Here is a 23,464-nt window from a genome sequence, read left to right as displayed (position 1 = left end):
TCCTCTGATATGTAAAAATCTAAGAAATTTTTCTTAAAATCACTGTAAAAATACTTCTTATACTCCAACACCCAACATATGTATTAGCCATCAGGGAAATGGTGGTGTTGAAAATAGTGGCTCAGCTTCACTTACACTGCCAGAGTCAGAAGTCTATATCAAATCTCCCTTGTTTTTTTTTTTTTTAAACTATATGTAATTTCAAAACAATTTACTATTTGATTTGTACTACTTTCTAAACCCATAGAAACTAAGCCACAATCAATATAATGAAATCAAATAATGAAATGTGGATGGACATGTACATAGCCTCAAAATGCTGTAGGTAATTACAGAAACAACATAAGTGAAGAGAGTATGCTTCTGGCTGTCATTTACTCATGACTTGCTATATATAAAATCCTACAAGGTATTGCCCAGTTCAGCAAGGGGTGTTCACTAAGTTGAGACTGAGCTATTTCTAATAGTGGCTCACATATGCTAATAACAGGCCTAAAAGTAAAACCTGCTCTTGCAAACTCAGAAACATGTATAATTAATTTCAGTTCATAATATGTATTATCTGATGTTAATTCATATTAATATAATATATTAATTTAAGAAAATTAAATTTTCTTTTCAAAGAAAAGCTATAGTTTACTAAAAATTTTATTAAATCTCAGGTCTGATTAAATGAAAAAAGGTGTCAAATAGCCATGCCGTATTAGAAAAATCTCATCTCCCTGCACCAGTAATGTACTTTGTTCCACCCTAGATTCACAGAATAAACTGATTAGCAGCTCACCAAGGACTGTGAGAATTATATTCAGAAGAACTGGAAGAGAGAAAACAGGATGTTGTGAGAAAGTCACATAAAGAACAGTGTAATATACTTAGGGACTTTGCATCCTAGAGCTCATAAAATGGAAAAAAAAATCCATTGTCTTTTCTCTCAGTTCAGTGAGAGGGATACTTTATCAAACATTTCTGAAAGTAGGACATCCCACTGGTTTTATCTTATTAAATAGAAAATAAAACACATTGCTTTATTAGAGTTGTTTCAAGAATGCATCAAAGCTGAGGGCTCTCAACACGGAAATAAAAGAACTGAAAAAAATTGCAACAGTCCTATCTTCCTGCCCCAAACATAATAGGCCATAATTAATGTAGGGTTGAAAGACAACTGGTAGAAATATGATTAAATCACATACAAAAGTCACTGAAGTATTTAACTTTCCTATAACCATGATCTTGTGATATCCTGGTCACTGAATAGTTTATCATGTTTCTCATTATATAAGAACATGATAATTGTTGGGAAATGACTTCTGGGAATTTTTGTCTGTGTGTTTGTCTGAAGACTTCAGAGCAACCAGCCAGATTATGGTCCCAGTGGTGAATCTGACTCACTCCCATGGGCATGACTGCTCAGGTGTTTCCTTAGCTTCGGGTTCCTGCCCAGTCTCTTCCCAGTACCATCTTGGTGAGGCTGAAGACATGTGAGGATTCTCATCTCCCATTATATGAGCTCATCTCTACCAGAACAGATTTTTTTTTTATTCAGCGCATAAAAATATAATAAAATAAAAAGAGAAATAAGAAGTTGATACTTTTGATTTACTTTCCTCCTAAGCTTGTGATGCAAACCAGGGTATGGTAATAAATATTTCATGAGTGGAACTCACAATAAAATGTCATGATTAAGAACATAGGCTCTGAAAGTAGAAAACTGGTTGCCAGGGACTGGAGGGGTGGGGGAGATAGGGAGAGATTGGTAAAAGTGTATGAACTTCCAGTTATAGGATGAATAAGGTCTGAGAATCTAATGGATAGATTAGAAACTATAGTTGATGATAACACTGCATTGTATAATCAAAAATAAATAGATAAATAAATAATTTTAAAGTGAATATAGGCTCTGAATTCAGACAAATTTTGGAATTCTATCAATTAATAACTATGAGATTTTTGGCAAGTGAGTTAACTTTGTTTGCACTCTGCTTCTTAACTTGCAAAATGAGGATGAGTGCCTGATTCAAAGTATTGTATGAGAGCTAGATGAAAATATAAATAAAATGCAGAAGAAATGTTTGGCATATAGTATATGTTCAATAAACGTTAGCCATTATTATTACCATTATTATCATAACCATTATTATAACAAAATTCAAAGGTCAAAGTATGAATATCAATATGATTGTTACGGAACAAGAGAAAAATGATGTGTCAAGAAGTTGACCGAGAAAAACAGATATGAGAATAATGGAGACAGAAATAGAAAACAAACAAAAGAATTATAATGTTATGGGTTATACAACCCAAGATTATTCCGAATTAAAAGTGTCAGTTACATTTCTTAGGTTCCCACTCTGAGGCCAAAACATAGCCAATTGGACATTCACTTCAAGAGCCTCTCTTCTCATTCAATTTCATCCAAAACTCAGGATAGAAGAGATTAGAATCAAGAACTGTGCTTTGCATGAATTACAGCCAGAGAAATAAGAACCACTAAAAGGTGGGCATGGATTGATAAAGCCTTCTGACCAAATGACTACTCTGAGTAGAAAAAAGAATAAAAACAAAAAGTTGTTGAAGAGAGTGGAAAGCAAAAGCAAACAAACAAACAATAGTTGGGGCATAAGGAGTTCACAGTGTGCCTCGGATACTCTTTGGTCGCTTGAGAAATTAAAAAGAAGCATGTTGTATGTGAGAGGGGAGAGTTAGAGCTAAGTGTTTAAAAACCCAAGTTCCCCAAGACTGTGGTGCAGGTTGTATCTTGCCTGATGGGGTTATGGGCTGGGGAGCTTCTCATTCATTCCACTTCTATTTAGCTCACTAAGAACTCCCACTACCAAGGAAGGGTGAAATAAACAGACACAAAGACCATCTCCTTAGAGACCTTCCAGTCATATATTTCCTAGCCATTCACCATGCAGAATCTGCTTCAAATTTCAAAGGGCTTCAAGAGTATAATTGATGGGGAAGGCAAATAGAGTGGAATAAGGAGAGAGAAAATATAACCTACCCCCTCAACACCCAAACCCTGTCTTCTACATTCAGAAGTGGGCTGACACAACTTCTGCTGAACTTGCCTGTTCCTGCTGCTTTCAGGATATCTCTGCTATGTCGTGGTTTCTCTAATTCTTACCTGTGATGTGTTGTTTCTGTTCATAAACCTACTACTACCTGCTAAAAAAAAATTAGTATGCATTCACAAAGTAAATTCAATTAAGACAATACTGACTACGTGTCATATGCCAGACTCTGGATTTATAGCTCAAGATCATCTGCAATCAGAAGGCTCTCAACTTCTCAAGCAAGCCATCAGCCTCTGACTTCTCAACTTTGAAGACCCTGTGAAGCTAAACTCTGAAAACTACCAGGAGGCTGGAGCTATTCTTGATTCAGACCATGCATTTCCCCCTTTGGACAAGAAGACTTTATTCAGGCTTGAGAACAGTACTTACCAGGACATCCATAAACTTGTAGTCAAGTGAACTCTGGACCCCAGTGAGTAATAGGGGAAGCGTAGAAGATGGACTATTTCAGAAGCAGCAACAACAAAGGATATGTGACAAACATAGCCTCGAAATACAAATACATCTAGTCAGTTAGGCCAAAAGAAGATTATCTCACATCAAAAATGCTGTCCTTTAAATAACTCTCTAGAATGACTTTAGTCACACAATCCAGCAATGAGTGACTCACTTGGAATAGTAATAACAATGCCTTAAATTAGTAAAGCTTTTCATAACAACTCATTTTTCCAAGTCTCATTTTATTTTCTTTCCTTGAAATTACATTTGAGCAATGTAGCTTTCCTTAAACTTCCACATTTATGAATTTCTTACCTAATTCTCAATCCAACTTGGAATTTTAAAAGACATAAAACAACCAAAGAAATGAAGCACTATGGTCATCTCAATTCAAGGTAGGTAGCATTAGCTTGCTCCTGAAGGCAAGATTGGCAGTAATTTTCTTCATGCCAGATTTTACTTCAAAAAAAAAGGACCACAAGCAGTTATATTTACTATGCAAGCAGGAAAAAAAGGTCATGTGACCTTTTGAAAATTATAGTTATGCTAATTAGCAATGCTCTAGTGAAGCAAAGAAGATCCTCTCTGCATGTTTCTTTTAGAGACAAGGTTTGATTCATTTGCATCATTTTTTTTAGTAGTGTAAATAGTTTATTTACTCATATGCCATGAAAAGACCAGAAAAGTAACATGAACTGCTGTAATAAAACATTTCTAATATCGCTAAGAAGCAGGCCCATTAAGAGACAAACAGAAAAGAACATGCCAACATTATTGTCTACTTGTAGATTAATAAATAGGCAATTATTTTAATATATGTTCATCAGTATTGAGCTTTGGAAAATAGCTGCTTTGTGGTAAAGGACCACCTATCTGTGTTATACCTTATGGTCAAATTGCTTTTTCATCAAAATGAATGTTGAGTCAGACAAAATCTTGGCATGTTCTTTTTTAACATACACATTATAAAAATGTGCTAGAAGGTGTCAGTTTAAAGTAATCTTTCTGTAAATAGATATGTTAAAGTGAAATGTAGTAATTGATCGCTAAACTGTCCTTGTAGTTAAATATATATTAAAAAAGAAAACCCTATAAGTTAAAATAACATTCAGATTGTATAGCATAGGCTGATGCATTTTTAAACAATATTACCCAGAGGCTTAGGTGGGAATTAAAGAGAAGTGTAAAAACCATAAAAAACTGCACCAATTTTATAGCAAAATATCTGTACATTTAAAAAGAGATTTATTTCAAGCTGTCCTATATTTTGGTCCAAAATTCTTTCAACATCACTATGATGTTTGAAAACAACAAATATGTTATGTCAACTATCCTACGTTTAACAACACTAAGAAACAGAGAGCTCCTGAAATCTTGGACAAAAATCACGTTCATTACAAAAATGGTCAGCTACTGCGTGAAGAGTGATGTTCTCCAGGCGCCTGTTTAGGGTTCCCTCAACACGCTGAGCAGTTGGGACAGGGCATTAAACAACTTTATGTCTATCACTGAGTAAACATCTCTTGACCAGGAGCCTAACGTGGAAATAGTTGCACAGAAACACAACCCTGGAAAGTAGGATTGGCTTGGAAGCTTAGGAAGCAAAAATGGATAAAATGGAATAATTATGGAGATAAAATGCTTTATCTCCCACTGTCAACCAAAAACAAATTTAATAAATTGTGAGAGTAAATGTCAAGGTGAGAAATCCAGATAGTCAAGATAGTGTTTATCTCCCCCTCTACACATAGCTTTTCATAAAACAAGGAGCAGTGGATGTGAGTGAGAAATGTGTACTGTATGGAAAGAAAGGGTTGCTCTTTTCTTCTCTCTCAGCAGAAGGGTTGCTCTCAGTGGAATTATACATAAAAAGAAATTGTGGAAACAATACCATTGTGAATGCCTAAAACATATTTTTCTTTCCCATTCTCTTCTCCCCATTTCTACTCCCTCCCACTTCCACCTCTTCTGCCAACATCTTTATCAACTTTTGTTTTCATTTTGTGTAACAAAAGCCAGGGAATAATAGTGGAAACAACTACGTAAATGCAAAGATGTCCATTTTTGACCAGAGGTGACATTACTCTCCACATTCCAACTGGATTTGATTCAAAAGGCAAGAGAGAAGGGGGAGAAATTAGCTTCATTGAACTATAAAATGAGAAAGGGATATAAATTGTACATTTTCTTTTCAACAGGAGCTGAATTTGCTTTTTTTTTTTTTTAATCAAAAGAGCTAACATTTCAGCAAACAACGTATTTCTGTTTTTGCCCAGCCATCATGAAAAGCAACGCGGAGGAGAAGTTGCTTTCTGTATGAAATATGATAGACTGGAAAATGTTTACAGTCCAAAGGCATATTCTGAAACCACCATTATGTAGATTTACTTAACCTGGAGTTAAGAATTCTAAATTCTCCTCTATACGCTGCTGCTAACATTGACTCAGAATCTTCTACACTGCTAACCTATTCTGTTTTACAAGTTAGTCATCCTGTAAAGTTTCATAAATTTAGCCAGATCATGAACAAAGACATAGGGTTTTTCCTCTCAACCTCTTAAAAGACAGTATAACTTTGTGGTTTAGATGTCTTACACTGGCATGAAGGATATCTGTGTTTGCACTTTAGTCCTATCATTTACTAGCTGTATTCTCTTAGACACACCTATCCCTCAGGTCTTCCTTTGTAAAATTAGGAACATTGTTATAAGGACCTCATTATATATGATTCATTTAAAAATTAGTGAATTGCTTCTACATACTGGCCCATACACTGGAAAATACTGTGATTAAAAAGAATACATGTTTTTGTCCTATAAACATAAATTCTAATAAAGAAAGAAACAAGAGAATTTTCATGATATGTATTATGAGTAAAATAAAGGGAATGATGTGTAAAGGAGTGACTAATGAAGGGGACATATGACATGATTAGAGATGGAATCTAGAAGGAAATGACAATGGAGACTGACATAAATGGGATGAGGAAGCCAGCCAAGTCTAGACTCCAGAAGGGAGCATTCTAAACATGAGTTTCAGCAGGTACAAAGTCTCTAGGGCTTCTGGGAGCTTGAGTTTTAGAAAAAAATACAAAGGCCAGAACAAAGGAAGTGATGAAACAAATAGTAGGTAAGGTGATCCAAAGCTAGGCATGGGGTGGCGTGGAGGCAGTATAGACAGGGATGGATGTAAGCTGTGCTTGGAGACTATAGAGGATGCCTTCCATTTACCTCTCCAAATCCCCTCTCTACTCTTCTGCATCCTGCTTTGTGCCCAGGAGGCTCACTTCCACTCCAATAAAAGGATCCTTTTCAGTTGGGTTCGACAGTGTAGGGTACGAGCAGGGGCTCAGAAGCCTGGAGGAGAGTGGGGTAGGGGTTTTGATTCTCCCAGCTGTTTTCCTATTAAATCCCTAACGGCTCATTGTACTCTTCTATAAAAGCCACGGCTCCCTTTAGTTGTAGCTTTCCATCCAACTGTGCTCTTCAGATTCTGGTAACTGCTCTCTCCCCTTGTACCATCAGGCCTTGGGGTGGGAATGGCCTCCCTTCTTTGCTAGCCCCATGGTTTTTTACTATACAGTACTGTGCTAATTGTTTTCCTTAAACCCTACCTACAGATGTATAAATAGTACCATAAAGTTTCTTCAAATTGCCCGGAATGAATGTGTCATCTCTTTCTTGCCAGGACCCTGACTGATACGCAGAATGGAACACGGATTTGTGGTTTAATTCTAAAGGTTATAATATATGTAAAATGATTCAGATTGTACACAGTAAGCACTTTGTATATGTTAATCCTCATGATAATCCTCCTGTTTAAGAAAAATGAGTGGCTTATCAAGATATTTGAATATTGCATTAAGAGCATCAGAGTCACACTGAATCACCCTCTCTCTTGCTCTTTTGGCCAGTGCCCAAGCAGTGGTCAGGCCAGGAGGTGGATTTGTGACAATGAGACAGCTCAATTTGAATATGTTCAAATAACGCATTGACTCTCTATTTCATCCTCTTCACATGAAAATGCAGAATGATGTAATGCAAATACATCAGTGACCTTAAGAGAGGCACTCCGGATAGGTAAAGAAAAAGTGTAATTCCATGTTAAAAATGTGAGATGATTATGGGGCCATAAAGGTGTAAAATTAGTTTTAGTCTCATAAGTAACCCCTGATAAACTATATAAACAGAAAAGAGGCATCAATTAACTGAAAAGTTAGAAGGCATTCGCAAAACAGACAAGTAGAACGGTTGAATTTATTGCACCTAAAGCATTGCTTGCAATAAAAAATCAAATTCTTGCTTCTTCTCCTAAAAAGAGGATATATTGAAATTTGTATGACAAAACATTAGATCTGAGTATACACTGTTCATATGATAAATACATGATGTTTTTCCCAAGACTACTTAGATGTAATTTCTGATTCCTTCATTGTAAAGCATAAATAGGAAGGCATTTAATCAAAGTTTAAGTTTTGTATAAACATAGACTATATGTGTCTACTATTCTCTAAGGCTCTAGTAATTTCTTCTCATTGAATTGACTCCAAGATTATAAATTTCATGTTTACATGGGCAAACTGCAGCAAAGGTTTGAGCAGGAATCTGGTGATTTTTGATCAGTAGAATCAGTATTGAGATACTTATCTCAAGTCTCACTCTTCATTCTGCATGAGTTTTGGACATTAAATTTTAGATATTTTGCTCATGATTATAGCAAAATCATCAGCTAATGAAAGGAAGCTTAACAATTTTCCTTGGAATTGGCCATAATAAGGGGAACTTTAATAATGCTTACTAAATTGGATTATTTCACCTGAAATAAAAATGGTGCAAATTATACAGCTTAAAATTATCTAGTAGAATTGAACTGTGTACAGTTTTTTATGAGATCTCAAATTCAAGCCTGGTCATTCTTCATACTTACCTTAAAGGAAGAATACTTCTGTTAGTAGAAGCTTCCTTTGTCAATGAATTCAGTGAAGCCAGGGAGCAAGGTCATTGGAATCTTATGTCAAACACTAAGCATCAGAAGAGATTTTCCAGAGGATGAAGTATAGCTGGTGTAAGTAATGTGGGAGAAGAAATAAACTTTAAATTATATTATCCATCCAAAGGCTCAAAGATATATAGACACAAACTTTCCAATAAATTACTGTTTCACTTTGTTTGTATTCCACTATAATGAATGTTGATTAAAGTTATGGAGAATCAAAAATACTTTCTTCGCATTTCTACCAGAATCTGGTAGAAAAAACCATGGTTATAAAAATTCCTTCTTTAGACTAATGACTGGCTGATCTTCACTCTCAGTCTTACAATTTGCTCATTTTTTATGCATTCACTTATTCCACAGAATAAATAATTAGAATGTCTACTAAGTACCAGAAATAATTCTAAACAAAAGGATGTGACAGTTTATTAAACAGACAGGACCTTGCCATGAAGACAGGTATTAACTAGGTTATTAACTAGTTTGAGTTAATAACCTCAAACTAGTACAAGGTAATAGCAGGAGTACTAGCCTGCAGGTAGTACTAATTTAATATTCTATAAAGTTACAAATAAAGGTACTAATTTAATAGTCACGAGCTAAAGAATACAGTAATTATTTTACAGTTACATCAGGATTCTGCAGAAATGAAAAAAAATGAAACGTCACCTTTGCCATACTTTTATTTAACCTTGTATTTATACTAAGTGTAAAGAAAACTATTAAAAACAAGAACACAAAAATAGAATTACCATATGAACCAGCAATCCCACTACTGGGCATATACCTAGAGAAAACCACAATTCAAAAAGACACATGCACCCCAATGTTCATTGCAGCACTATTTACAATAGCCAGGTCGTGGAAGCAACCTAAATGGCCAACAGCAGGTGAATGGATAAAGAAGATGTGGTACATATATACAATGGAATATTACTCAGCCATAAAAAGGAATGAAATTGGGTCATTTGTAGAGATGTGGATGAATCTAAAGACTGTCATACAGAGTGAAGTAAGTCAGAAAGAGAAAAACAAATATTGCATATTAACACATATATGTGGAACCTAGAAAAAATGGTACAGATGAACCAGTTTGCAGGGCAGAAATTGAGACACAGATGTAGAGAACTAACGTATGGACACCAAGGGGGGAAAGTGGTGGGGGGATGGTGGTGGTGGTGGGATGAATCTGGAGATTGGGATTGACATGTATACACTGATGTGTATAAAATGGATGACAAATAAGAACCTACTGTATAAAAAAATAAATAAAATAAGATTCAAAAATTCAAAAAAAATAAAAATAAAAACAAGAAGAACCGAGAATGCCATGATATTAATATCAGGTTTGACCTGTTGTAAAATTTGCCTTACCTGGAAGGGTAAATCAATAGCAGCACTGCTGGGAGAGATGCTTCATTATACACAAGGAATTTGACAAGAGTATTTTTTCTGAGCAAGAGCAGTAGTAGACATGCATTGCTGGCAGCAGATACGTTTATATTATGTCTCTTCTAAAATGTACTAAGTGTAAACCCTTTTCATCCTTTTCTAAACATTTTCTAAAGTACTTGCATTCTCTAACTTTCAAAAATCTACTTCATTTCCTTTCAAGGCACTTATAGCACTTAGGGTTAATTTTTCAGCAAATGACAATCCTTAATGACCCACTTTCTAAATGGAAAGTTGAAAAAAAAACTCACAAGAAATCCTCAAAGTACAAAAGCAACGACACTTCTAAAGTAAGCTGCCATTCACCTCCAGGGTATCCTTAATACTCACAGATCTCCTTGGTGGATGGACTTAACAACTGTGCTTTAATCTGCTTAAGGTCTGGTACTTATATCTTTCACTGTTCCTTTTGTTAAGAGGAGATAAGCTTATGGAGACAGTGCTGTCCCTGCAAATGTAAATTAAGGAGTTACTAATCAAAAGAAGAAATTAAAGAAGAGACGTGACATTAGCAATGGTTTTAATAATGGTTCTGGGTCCCATTCTAAGTCAGAGATTGAGTCAGGGAAGAGAAATAAGAAAACCTTAAACTCTCCATTCCAGTATAGACACCAGGAGGTGGGGAGATGAGGAGGGTGAAAGAGACAGCTGCTCCTCTGGCCTCGGCCCAGCCCCGGCCAGAGCAGGGTGCCTTCGAACACAGCTCCTGCCCTTTCTTAGACCCATCTTCCCTCTCACATCTGTGCCCAGCACAGTCTTGCCTTTGATCATTGCTTCCTTTATTCTCATACTGTTTCCAGTCTGATTAATATCTGTTGAGTGAAAATGTTTTATACAGTGGAAAACACTCCCATTGGCAAAAAGCAAAATCACATTATTTACATTAAAGGATGCAGAACGGTTTTATAAATATGAGTGTACTTTTTAAATAAATTTAATTAACATTTTAACAAGTCAATATTTTATTTTAAAAATCATATGAATAGTCATACTTAAGTAATTGAGTCACATTAAAATCAAAACATCATAATGCTCTAAAATGTGTTGTTCAGAATTTCTTATTGTTCTGTGCCCCATTCCAAACTTAAAAATAAATCATCAGAGAAACAAGCTTTACCAGCTCCTTTAAACATATGGAATTTTCAGTGGTAACTGAAATAAATCTAAATAGGAAATAAGTAAATAGGGACATTTAAATAGGAAAAAAAAAAACCCAGAAAGCTATGGAAATGAAGTGCTGAAACAGAAGGTACAAAAGTCCTTTAGGGACTTCCCTTGTGGCACAGTGGTTAGAAATCCGCCTGCCAATGAAAGGGACACGGGTTGGAGCCCTGGTCCAGGAAGATCCCACATGCCGCAGAGCAACTAAGTTCATGCACCACAACTACTGAGCCTGTGCGCCAGAGCCCGCGAGCCACAACTACTGAGCCCACATGCCACAACTACTGAAGCCCACGCACTCTAGGGCCCATGCTCTGCAACAAAAGAGACCACACAATGAGAAGCCCATGCACCACACCAAAGAGTAGCCCCGCTCACTGCAACTAGAGAAAGCCCACGTGCAGCAACGAAGACCCAATGCAGCCAAAACTTAATTAATTAATTTTTAAAAAGTCCTTCTTTAGGAACATTGTGCTGTTTCCAGTAATTCCCAAGTCTGTGCAACTTTGGGTTTTAAAAAATCATGTCAGCTCCTTGGTACAAAGGAATAATCCACTTTGACAAATAGTACAAGTGATTTGAATATAGCACACTCCACTGATAACAGTTGAAGACAATTTGTTGGCAGGCAACAGGTGTGGCTATTAGGAACTCTACATATATTCAATCTACTTTCCTTTTTTTACATACATGTATCAGAGTCTGAAACTAATTTTTATTTTAGTGGCATTAAGTTTTTAGATTTCACTTCCCTAGTGTTTATTAAATTCCCACTAAATGACCTGGATTTTGCTCTACTGTCCAATAGGATAGCTACTAGCCACATGTGGCCATTTAAACTTAAATTTAAATTATTTAAGCCTATTAGCCCATTAGCCACACGTGGCCTGTGGCTACTTTACTGAACAGCAACTATAGAACACTGCCATCATCATAGACAGTTCTATTGGACAACACATCCCTCCAGTCTTGCTATTCAAAACGAGATCCAAGTTTCAGTCACATCAGCGTAACATGGGTGTATGCTAAACTCTTGTTACAATTGTTAAAACAAGATATGAGGTGACTTGTATTCACACTGAAGTTTCAGACATAATGCTTTTACATGGGGAATTGTGTTAAAATGCAGATTCTGATTCAGAAATTCTGGAATACGGCCCAAGACTCTGCATTTCTAACAAGCTCCCAGATGACATCAGTGCTGTCTGTCCATGAACCACACTTTGAGTAGCAAGGATCTAGAGGAAATGAAAATAATGTAAGAATAGGCTTTTGACCTCAGAAAACATACCTTCTTTGAAAAGGATAAGATTTAAACATATTAGCCATTGCTACAATAAAGAATCTGGAAGGGATTATTGATTTGGAAGATGATATTACGAAACTAGTTTTATAAGTAGTGGCCACACCTTGCTGTTTTTTCACCATTGTGATAATCATTAGTTAGTACAAACCATAAAACAGAAGCACAAAAAGTATTATGGTGAACACTCAGTCTGTGAAAATAGATCATTTTTCTGAGCAAGAAATGAAGAGACAGAAACAAGGAAAAATTCAAAGGTCCCATTTTAGGAAATGCCCACAATTAAGATTGACAGGAGTGGCCGAATACTGCAGAGCTTCAGAAGGTAAAGAAGCAGAGTTAGTCAGTAGACCACCGTTTACAAAGAATGAAATCTCAAACTACTAGTATTTTAAGCTTGAAACTCAATAGCTTTCTAAAAAAAAGAATAAAAATACAAAATATATTGATACTTTCCAGGAACCCAAACTACGATTGAAATATAGACAAGTGGAGAGGTCTCTCCCAACTACCACTCTTGGATTTCCAAACTTCATTTGGAAAACCATCCAAATAATGGGGCTGCCACAAGTAATATCTACAGCCGCCTTCCTGGAGAAAGTGCAGAAATCCTGATGTTTTACAAAATTTTCTTGTACAAATTCTGCTACATTGAAAGTGTTTAGGTATTTCAATTGAAACTACCTGACTCATGAGGCCCATATGTCAAGAACAGCTAGAACAAAGTGGGATTTGGAGGAAGGGAAAACTATAGGGTAAAAAAAAAATTTTTCAGTGCATCTTCATAAGTAAACACAGAGCTGAGACCATCCTGTTGCCTAAGATACTTCTGCTAATTTGAGATGCTTCTCAAGTAGTAGCCTGGACACCTGGAAGAAGATGTGGCTCTAGTATGACATCATGATCATGAGCACCATCACCACCATTATCATCACCATCACTAACTCTGCCCCAGAAGATGTGCTAATCTTGATTGTGGATTATTTCATGGTTCTGAAGGAGCAACAGATTGAGAAGCTGCTCTATTCCTATTTTCATGGCACGCTTTGACTCCAATCATTAAAGCCTCTATGTGAATAAAAGAATAAATATTTAAGAGACAAAATTCTAACTTTGGTTTGTTTTGATTCATTGAGTATAGTAAAACCAAATAGTACAATCTAATTAATGTTGTGATTTGACCTGTAATGAAACAAAAATGATTAAAATATTAATATTTTCATCTCATTACCATTTCCAGCCTCATGCTACTAAAATGGGAAAACTGTTTCAGAAGAGGGATTTAAGGGTATGAAATGTTTGATCCCCTGAAGTAGATTTTAGTTAATGTTATTCAAAAGATAAGTAGAAGAATTAAGCAAATGTGTTAGAATAAATGAAAACACTCCTTTTTTGGAAATACTTCTTTGAGAATCTCTCATGGAGAAAGTTTGTTTTGTAAAAAATATTATTGAATTATTTAACTTTAAAAAGTCTTTGAGACTTTTTTCCTAATAATTTCATCTTCCTCTTATGTAATGGACTTAAAACAATTAAATAGCAACACTGTGATTCTGCCTGCTGGGCTAATCTCACCACCAATAGCAGAAGCTTCTTTGAAGTAGAGCTTTGTATAATAAGCAGAAGAAAATAAAAATGTAAGAGTGAGAGTATTTGAACAATATTCATCAAGAAGTTGATTTTTCTTTTCTTTTCTAGAAGCAAGAAGAGTTATATAATCCAGCCATCACCAAAGACAGCAGTTACTCCAAGGAATTCAAAGAGAATTGCATAGAGAAATCCCATAGACTCTGCTCTGTATAAATTTGTGCAATGGAAATAGATGAGGAAATAGCAAAATTGGGAATTCTGGATAGATGGTTGATGGATTCAGAATAGTTAAAGAAAAAGAATCTATTTAATGATGGCTTTGAACAATAAGAGACAAAAAACTGAGAATCAAAACTAGCTTTGGTTTCAGGGAATGACCCATCCAAGATGGGGCTCAGAAGTCAATATTGTGGAACAAAACCAGAAAGACTCAGACCCAAACATAACCAAAGAAGAAGTTTAGAACAAAGACAGAGATAACAAAAGAAGCTCCCTTAATTCATCAGTCTTCCACCTCTTAGATTCTCAGTAGAATAACCAAAGAAATAAAAGGAAATGGGGACAAATATCTATCATCACAAGAAGTTTATAAAAATAAGAAAGATGTTATACACAGGCAGAAACTTCGGGAATCTCCACTGTAATGACTTTTGACAAGACCATATGAAGACAAGGGACATGCTGAGGGGTAGCAATTCAAAGACAAAGCCAGCCTGGGGGGGAAGTGTGTGAGAACTTAAGCAGAACCCTAATTCAGAGTGACAGGTCAGGCATTGAGTGGCAGATTACAACCTCAAAAGAGACTTTGGAATATGTAATAAATGTTGGCACACAAAGCAGTATGCTCCAGCAGTCCTTCCAAGCTTGTATTTGGTGTGGGGAAATGGCCTGTCACACGGGGCATGGAAGTACCTCAACATGGTGGTGAGAATTTGACATTGCTAGAGTTAATTTTGGACAACCACTGCCAACACTTGAAAATCTCACACGAATGAAACTCTCTACCTTACAAATGTCTCTGCTGGTAGCATTCTTCCTCTCCTTAAAGACAATTTCAATGCTAATATGCAAAAATAAATAAATAAATAAACATACATACTGTGTCTCTGAATCCAAAAGTTTTAAATGGGGTTCCATATAATCTCAGTAAGAACTCTTTCACTTCTAAATAGTAAATAAACCCATCTTTTCTGTAAGGATGAACACACAGAAAAATAAAACCTGTTTTAACACATTAAGCACTAAACATGTTTAAATTTGTTTATAAGCATGCATACCTATCTGAAATATCAGAGCTCATTTCCACCTATGAATCAGACTTCTTGAGAGAAACAGAAACCTTTGAAAGCCTCTTATTTTTATTGTTCATGAAATTTGAAGGGGCAGTACATAAAACAGAACAGTCTGAGATAAGGAGAAGTTGCTTCCAGATGGAAATTATGTTTTTGAATATTAATCAGTGGAGGTGGTGAGCAGCAGACTGGTTGCCACAGAAGTAAAATATGCCCTAGCCTACCCCAAAAAATATTTACAGAGCATAGAAGAAAATAGCCAAGGGATCAATATGGTAAGTGAAAAGATAATGAGAAGATGGAAAATTGATCCAGGATTTCCCCTATGTTCATAATAAAAATTCCAAAGCAGTGATTTGATGGAGAAAAGCTATCTGCAGAAGATGGAGGGAGAAGCAGCAAAGAAAATAAAAATGAAAATAAGTTCACTGAGCTGAAGGGAGCTGAGATCGTAAATCAAAAATTGTACCTGGATACTAGACAAAATTAATGTGAACTAAAAGACAAAAACAGGTCTTGGTAAGTATAAGAATAAAGAAAAAAGAAAAAAACTAAAACCATCCTGGCAGAAAACTGAGCAACAGCCAAAAAAAGAAAACCATCTCAATGTCATAATTCTCCTTCACAATTCTATATTTCAAAAGCAAACTGTTCAACATCCATAATGTTAAGATGACTATTGATTTGGACTCAAGAAATCTGTGCCCACATATATACAATGGAATATTACTCAGCCTTAAAAAGAAATGAAATTGAGCTATTTGTAATGAGATGGATAGACCTAGAGTCTGTCATACAGAGTGAAGTAAGTCAGAAAGAAAAAGACAAGTACCGTATGCTAACACATATATATGCAATTTAAGGAAAAAAAAATGTCATGAAGAACCTAGGGGTAAGACAGGAATAAAGACGCAGACCTACTGGAGAACGGACTTGAGGATATGGGGAGGGGGAAGGGTGAGCTTTGACAGGGCAAGAGAGAGTCATGGACATATACACACTAACAAACGTAGTAAGGTAGATAGCTAGGGGGAAGCAGCCTCAAGGCACAGGGATATTAGCTCCGTGCTTTGTGACAGCCTGGAGGGGTGGGATAGGGAGAGTGGGAGGGAGGGAGATGCAAGAGGGAAGACGTATGGGAACATGTGTATATGTATAACTGATTCACTTTGTTATAAAGCAGAAATTAACACACCATTGTAAAGCAATTATACCCCAATAAAGATGTTTAAAAAAAAAAAAAAAAGAAATCTGTGCCCAGCCACTCTATCATTCATGTTTGGAGGCAACAAAGGCATTCTCCTATCCAAGAACTTAGAAAATGTCCCCCACATGTATTATTTTTCTCAAATGAGATGTTAGAGCAAACTTTGAAAAACATCCAAATAAAAGGATTTTTGGTGAGCAATAAAATCTGTAATTATTAGAATTATTGCCTGAATAATCATTAAAGTGGTCACATAAAATCAGTAATATATAATTCTCTAAAGAGTACAATTCCACATAAAAAGAGTATGTAGAGATAGGAAGAAGGGAAGGCAAAAAAGAAAGAGAAAGAAAAAAGAAAAGAAAAAGAAAGGTAGAAAGGAAAGAATACTTATTCTATCCTATTAAACAGGAGACCCTTCAGTCTGTGATTAATTAGTTTAAAAAGTAGTTTCGAGTACATTTTTTATTTAGTTTTTGGTAATAAAATAAAAATAGACTAAATCATTGTAAAATTAGCAAGAAAATTAAATGATCTGATAGTATATGGGAAAGGTATTGTCATTGGAGATAAAAGAAAAATGTTTTTCTAGAAATGTGTAGGTAAAATCTGCAGAAATAAATACTTTGGGAAACAAAGATTGGTAAATTCACTCCACAACACATTACAGTCATTGCTAGTTCGAGATTGCTAGTTCTGGACTTCCAATTATATGAGGCAATAAACTTTCTCAACCTTTGAGCCCCTTCGAAGTGAGTTTTCTTTTAACTGTTCCTGGAGGCATCCTAATTGATACAAACTCTGTTGTTTTAAAGGTGTTAAGAAACTCTTGATTTTGTTGGATCCAACCAACATTGTTTTCATTAGTCTGAGGCTCCAAAGGGTAAAGCAATGCGCATTTGTCAGCTGAGTGACATAGGCAATGGTTTAAAATTTGCTTAGGCTTCAAGTTTTCAGGTATGTGACAATTTCCTAGCTGTATAACTTGGGAAGCCATCAAGACTTCACAGCTTCCCAAGACCCTTAGCAATATGCACATCAGAACATTCTCTTCCTGAATAGCAAATCCTGGAAAATAATCCACCTTTTTATAGTGAGACTACCTTTAAATAATAAAATTAAGTAGGGATTAAACACAACTAAAATCGGTCTAAAAAGCCAAGAGTAAAACTAAAAAGCTTAAACTATTAATTTGTGTGTTAAAGGGGAAAGCTAAATAAAGTGGTTTTTTTGTAGGTTTCTCTATGTTTTTTTTAAAATTTTAGTCATCAAAATTAAGGTATGTGTTTGCTTGAATTTTAAATATGATGTTACTTTTGGTTTTCACTGTATCAAGAATCACATTCTTCAGCATCAAGAGAATGATTTTAGGAATGGTTTCCAAATTACTTTCATTAAAGTAGGTCTATTGTGTGGTACACCCATACTTGACTATTAAATGCAAATTTTACCAGACTCTGCATCCCTCTACCCTACCTATCGGAAACTGGTGACCTCCCACCCACCTAATAATTGTTTCCAAGATAGTCGGTTTTGCAAAATCTCTAAAATTCCCAACCAGAAAATTACCCCTGATATAAATTGCTCCTGCTGTGCTCTGGTTTTCTGAATTAGGGAGAAATGGAAAAGGAGACCATATTGTGTAGAAGAAATGACATGGGCTGTGTGTCACAGGAGGAAATGGCACTGGAGCAGCATAAAGAAAAATCTGCCTTTTATCCCCAGGTACCCCTTTTTTGTTTTCTCAAAGTAAGCTACAAAACTTCTCTAAGCTTCAAATTATTCTAGTATATTATTCTAGTATATAGGCTTTGTTCTGAGAGTCAAATGCAACAAAATGTAAGAAGATTTTAGTATCATATTTATTCCTACTCCAGGAAAGTGACTTCTTTCAAATGTGTTTGAAACATTTGATTTAGGGCTAATTTTTTCCTCTCTCACAGTGTCATTATTTTTCTGTTAATCTGTTGCCTACATCCTCAAGTAATACATGGAAGGATGATTTTAAGTGTGGAAATGATTCACCAGGGGATTTCGAAGAATTTACTTTCTCCATAGACTGTGGTCTATGTAGGTGCAGGAATTCATATCAGATAGTCTCTTGAGGACTTTCCCAGCCTAATAATTCTATGATTCATGAAGGGAAAAGTCTCTGAACCTTGGAAATGGACTTAGAATTATATCGCCTAGAGCTGAGGAAGTCAGCAGTACAGTAGACGTCCCAAAATGAGCCACACTTTTATAGTTTCCAAATTGTGATGGTCATTCTCAAGGCTCCATAATAACCAGGGATCTGCAAAGCAGAGTATAAAATAGTTATGAATGTGGTCAAGTGTGTAGGACTATCTCCTAAAATGGCTAATGTTCAGCGTAAAATTTCTTCAGGCAGAAGCATCGAATGTATTATGTGTGGTACACAGGAAGGCAATTTTCATAAACACAACTTGCATTCTGCCATTTTTGAGTTTTTAACAAGAGCCTTTACAATGCAGGGGTGTAGAGAATTGACAGATTTTGTACATTTTAGTGCTTTTTCACAATATTTGCTATGTTCAGCGGACTATAAGCTTTCAGATTTAAAATATGTTTTTTAGTTTATCCCACTGTGTAAATCAGTACATTAAGCAAGCCTAGCAGAAAACCATAAACAGGCAGACAGAAAAGCTGCAAGAGGCTTTCCTATCAAATGTAATGGGAAATAAGATTTAAATATCAGTTTGTCCACCATGGTATGACCCAGAAATTACAGCCCAGAGACAGAAAAAATATCCAAGCAAAGTCAACAGAGACACACACTAGGTCGTGAACTTCGAAAGAACTCACTTCAAATCATTCAAATTAAAATATACTTCATTAAGCATACTGTATTAAACACATTGTACTAAAAGCACATTGTTAATATAGGATAAACTGCTGCAACAAATAAACCCATATAGAGTTTATATTTCTTGCTCTCGCAATAGTCCAGGCAGGTGTTCCTGGCTGACAAGCAGCTCTCCTCCACGCAGGGATGAAGATCTCCAGGCTGTTTGCATCCAGGACTCTGCCATCATTGCCCACATCCTACAGGCTGCTATGTCATGTCCAAGGTTAAGTGGCAGAGAGGGGAAAAGACCATGGAGGAGGTACATCCACTCAGATAAAGACCCCAGCCTGGAAGCACAATCTTTCCACTCTCATTCCATTATGAAGACCTCAAAGTGTGGTCCTTTGATTGATTTTGCTGCAAGGGAGTTTGAAAACCATAGTCTTGCCAAGTGCCCAAGAAGAAGGGGAGAAGGGATTCTGGTGTCCAACAAATCATGGAAATAAGAGTGTATGCAATATGTGTTGTACACAAAATTCTTGTTGATACTACTGTTCTAACACATTTAATTGTTGGAAAAGTATTTTAACACATTACAAGGAAGCTAGAGTAATTATGATACAAAGTAACAAGAGTATAAAGATAATTACAATCATTTTGCTCTCTCATGAAAATAAGCCATTGGTTTGAGAACACAAGTGGTAACAAATTTCAGGATGCTAATTTTGTGACATCAATGTACCATCAATCAAATATGGCATCAATGGGAATTAAAATAATTCTGAGACGGTAGAAAATAGGGAAGAGAAAATGAATTTTTTAAGACCTGTATATGAGTCCCTTTATTTAAAATGTGAGATTAAGCAATAACCTCTTCATATTCCAATTTCTCTTCTCTAAAGAGATAAGGCCCAAGATGCAGATGTAGAGAATGGACTTGAGGACACAGGGAGGGGGAAGAGTAAGCTGGAATGAAGTGAGAGAGTGGCATGGACTTATATATACTACCAAATGTAAAATAGATAGCTTGTGGGAAGCAGCCACATAGCACAGGGAGATCAGCTCGGTGCTTTGTGACCACCTAGAGGGGTGGGATAGGGAGGGTGAGAGGGAGGGAGACGCAAGAGGGAAGAGATATGGGGATATATGTATACATATAGCTGATTCACTTTGTTATAGAGCAGAAACTAACACACCATTGTAAAGCAATTATACTCCAATAAAGATCTTAAAAAAAAAAAGAGAGAGAGAGAGATAATGCCCAGATTTCTTCCTAACAGCTAATCTTAGGATATCTGTGATAAACAATTAAAAGAGATAAAACAGAGAAAGATTTTGAAACGTTGTAAAGCTATGTACATTCATATAAAGCTTTTTTAAAACACCAATTCTTTTCTTCTAATCAGTTGTTAAAATTCTAAGTAGAATTTACAGTCTATTAATTCAATATTTAAGTTACTTTTTTAAATTTAACAAAACACTTTTGACAATAATTTGCCTCATAATGAATGTCTCCATTTACACTCTTTCTCAGGGTTACTAACGTAAAACAAATGTCTTGCTGTTTTTCTTGTGTATTTTACTATTTTGTAGGTCCTTTGAAGAAAAATAACATATTAGATTTTATTCTAAGTGGTAAATCAGAAAAAATTTTTACATTGTACCTCTATCAGTAAAAAAGTTTCTAATCTTATATGTTTGTGTGTGTGTACAATTACATGCTTTTTTACTGAATTAATATATTATGTAATTATGAAACTTAAAACCTAGAAACTTTAGATGACAATGTAAAAATAAAAATATATACTTTAAATTTTATTTATTAAAGAATAGAAAGCTTTTTTTCTTATTAAAAATGGAACAATTTTAATTATTTATTATATAAGAAAAGAATTTATTTTGATTCAATAATATTTTAGAGCATCGTGATTGATTTTGCCTGCTTTAACATTTTGAGATACAGTTATTTAAAGGTATTCTAAGTTCAGCTTATACTTATAGTGGTTCCAGTGTATATCAAAATTGAATTAGATATTTCATGAAGCTACAATATTGCAATATGTACTTAGGGACAGTTCATGGCTAACGGTAATGGATCCGTATTACAATAATCATGATGATTCCAAATTTTTTTTGATTTATTGTAAGATCTGATCAGATCGTTGTGGGGTTTTCTTTTGTTTTGCTTCCTTAATGTCACAATTGGGCTTACAAAGAACTTCTACTTGTACTAAGTGAAGCTAACACCCCTGAAAATGTTATTATTCACTTTACTGGCATTCTAACTTTACCTTTCAGTCTCCAGTTTGTTTCCTTGTTGTTTTCTTTGCTGTACGCAGGCCTCTCACTGTTGTGGCCTCTCCCGTTGCGGAGCATAGGCTCCCGACACGCAGGCTCAGTGGCCATGGCTCACGGGCCTAGCCGCTCCGCCGCATGTGGGATCTTCCCGGACTGGGGCACGAACCTATGTCCCCTGAATCAGCAGGCGGACTCTCAACCACTGCGCCACCAGGGAAGCCCTAGGAGAGTCTTTTAACCCTTGTCTATTTGGGGAGGATTAAGTTAGAACCAGATATTTCCACTTAAAGAGGCACAGAGAAATTACGGTTAACTGCAATTCACTGAAAGCAGGTGAACTCGCGGAAGCAATCCTGTGGGGAGCTCTGAGACCTTGAGCATCCTGGCTGCGGGTGTAGGACCACGTCGGGGCGCCAGAGTCAGTCCACAGAGTAAATATTCATAAGCTTGACTCCTTGCTTACACATGTTAAATAAAAATAACTTAAAGTGCTCCACAGTGGCTTATTTTTGCCCCACCCTGGGTATGCTCACCCTCACTTTGAGATACTGGCTCAGGGCAGTGCCTTCTAATTACCTGGGGAATCTCTTTAAAATGCAGTTTCTGATTGCATAGGTCTGGGGTGGGGACAGAGATTCTGCAAATCTAACAAGTTCCCTGGTGCTGCCCATGCTGTTGGTCCATAGATCTCAAGTTAAGTTGCAAGAACTTAGAATATAATTGCTTTAAGGATTAATTATAGATGACAAATATATTGGGCAGTTCTATAGTGAACAAATCCTTAGTCTGGGATCGGTTTACATAAGCCTAAAAAAAGAGAGATAACCAAGAACAGAAAAATAAGTAACCAATAATTTTACCCTAATCAATATTTTCTTAAAAAGTAGCTCCATTCCACCATTTTCTAGACCTTTGGACATGTTTTATACAACATTCTGACAAGAGGCAAGATTTCACGCTCTGTCTAGAGTTGCTTAAGATTGTAGGTAAGTTCATCAGCAGTGGAGAATGCAAAGCTAGAACTACAGAAGAACTTACAGCCTCGTGGTCATATAGTGCTTGCTTCCTTGTTTTTATCAATGCAGTGATGATAACAATCCTGATCCTGACACTGCTGTTGAAAGGATTATACAAGATTATCGGACCTATAATATCTTATGTTAATTGTCCCTAGCGATCTTCACATGCCAGTATGCTTAGAGAATTTGTCATTGCTTATTCCTAAACTCAAGCTAGCTCATAACTTCTTAATTATTAGAGTACCCCAGAAGCACTCTAAAATATTTTAGCATAAATTGGGATTAGACATTGTGATGGAGAAAGGAAAGAGAGATGACTTTCCAAATATTTCATTAAATAGTTAAAAACAAAGAAATTCAAAGTAAGCCTGTTTTCATATTCATTCTCAAAGTATGTGCTACTCACTCTGAATTTAGTGTACTAGCTAAAAAAATAACAACCCTTGTCAAAGGAATTCTTAATGTTTTCTGAAGAAGATGAGAGGAAAAAAAGAAAATTGACAACACCTAACAAGACAATTTGATTTTAAAGGCATCTATGAACCTAGAGAAGGGAGAATGGAATTAAAATGTGCGCTTAATGGAGTCTTGAAACAATGAAAACTTTCGATCTTTTCCTTACCCTCAAAAAAAGAATTCAGGATTATATGTATAAATAGTTAAAATCTAAGCATTCAATCAACTGAGTGCTTTTATAACTCTGCAATCTCAAATTTCTTAATGACAAAACTTTTCATATGATATTTTAATAAAATCCCAACGAGATTATTTCAGTTTTTATTATGGGAGAGAAAACTAGCCAAAAAAAAAAAAAAATCTTTCTAAAATA

This window comes from Delphinapterus leucas, chromosome 4 (genome assembly GCF_059928025.1).
Source record: "Delphinapterus leucas isolate spDelLeu-1000000601 "Yukka" chromosome 4, BTC_Dleu_Yukka2, whole genome shotgun sequence".
NCBI classification, from domain to species: Eukaryota; Metazoa; Chordata; class Mammalia; order Artiodactyla; family Monodontidae; genus Delphinapterus; species Delphinapterus leucas.
This window is presented reverse-complemented; position numbering follows the sequence as displayed.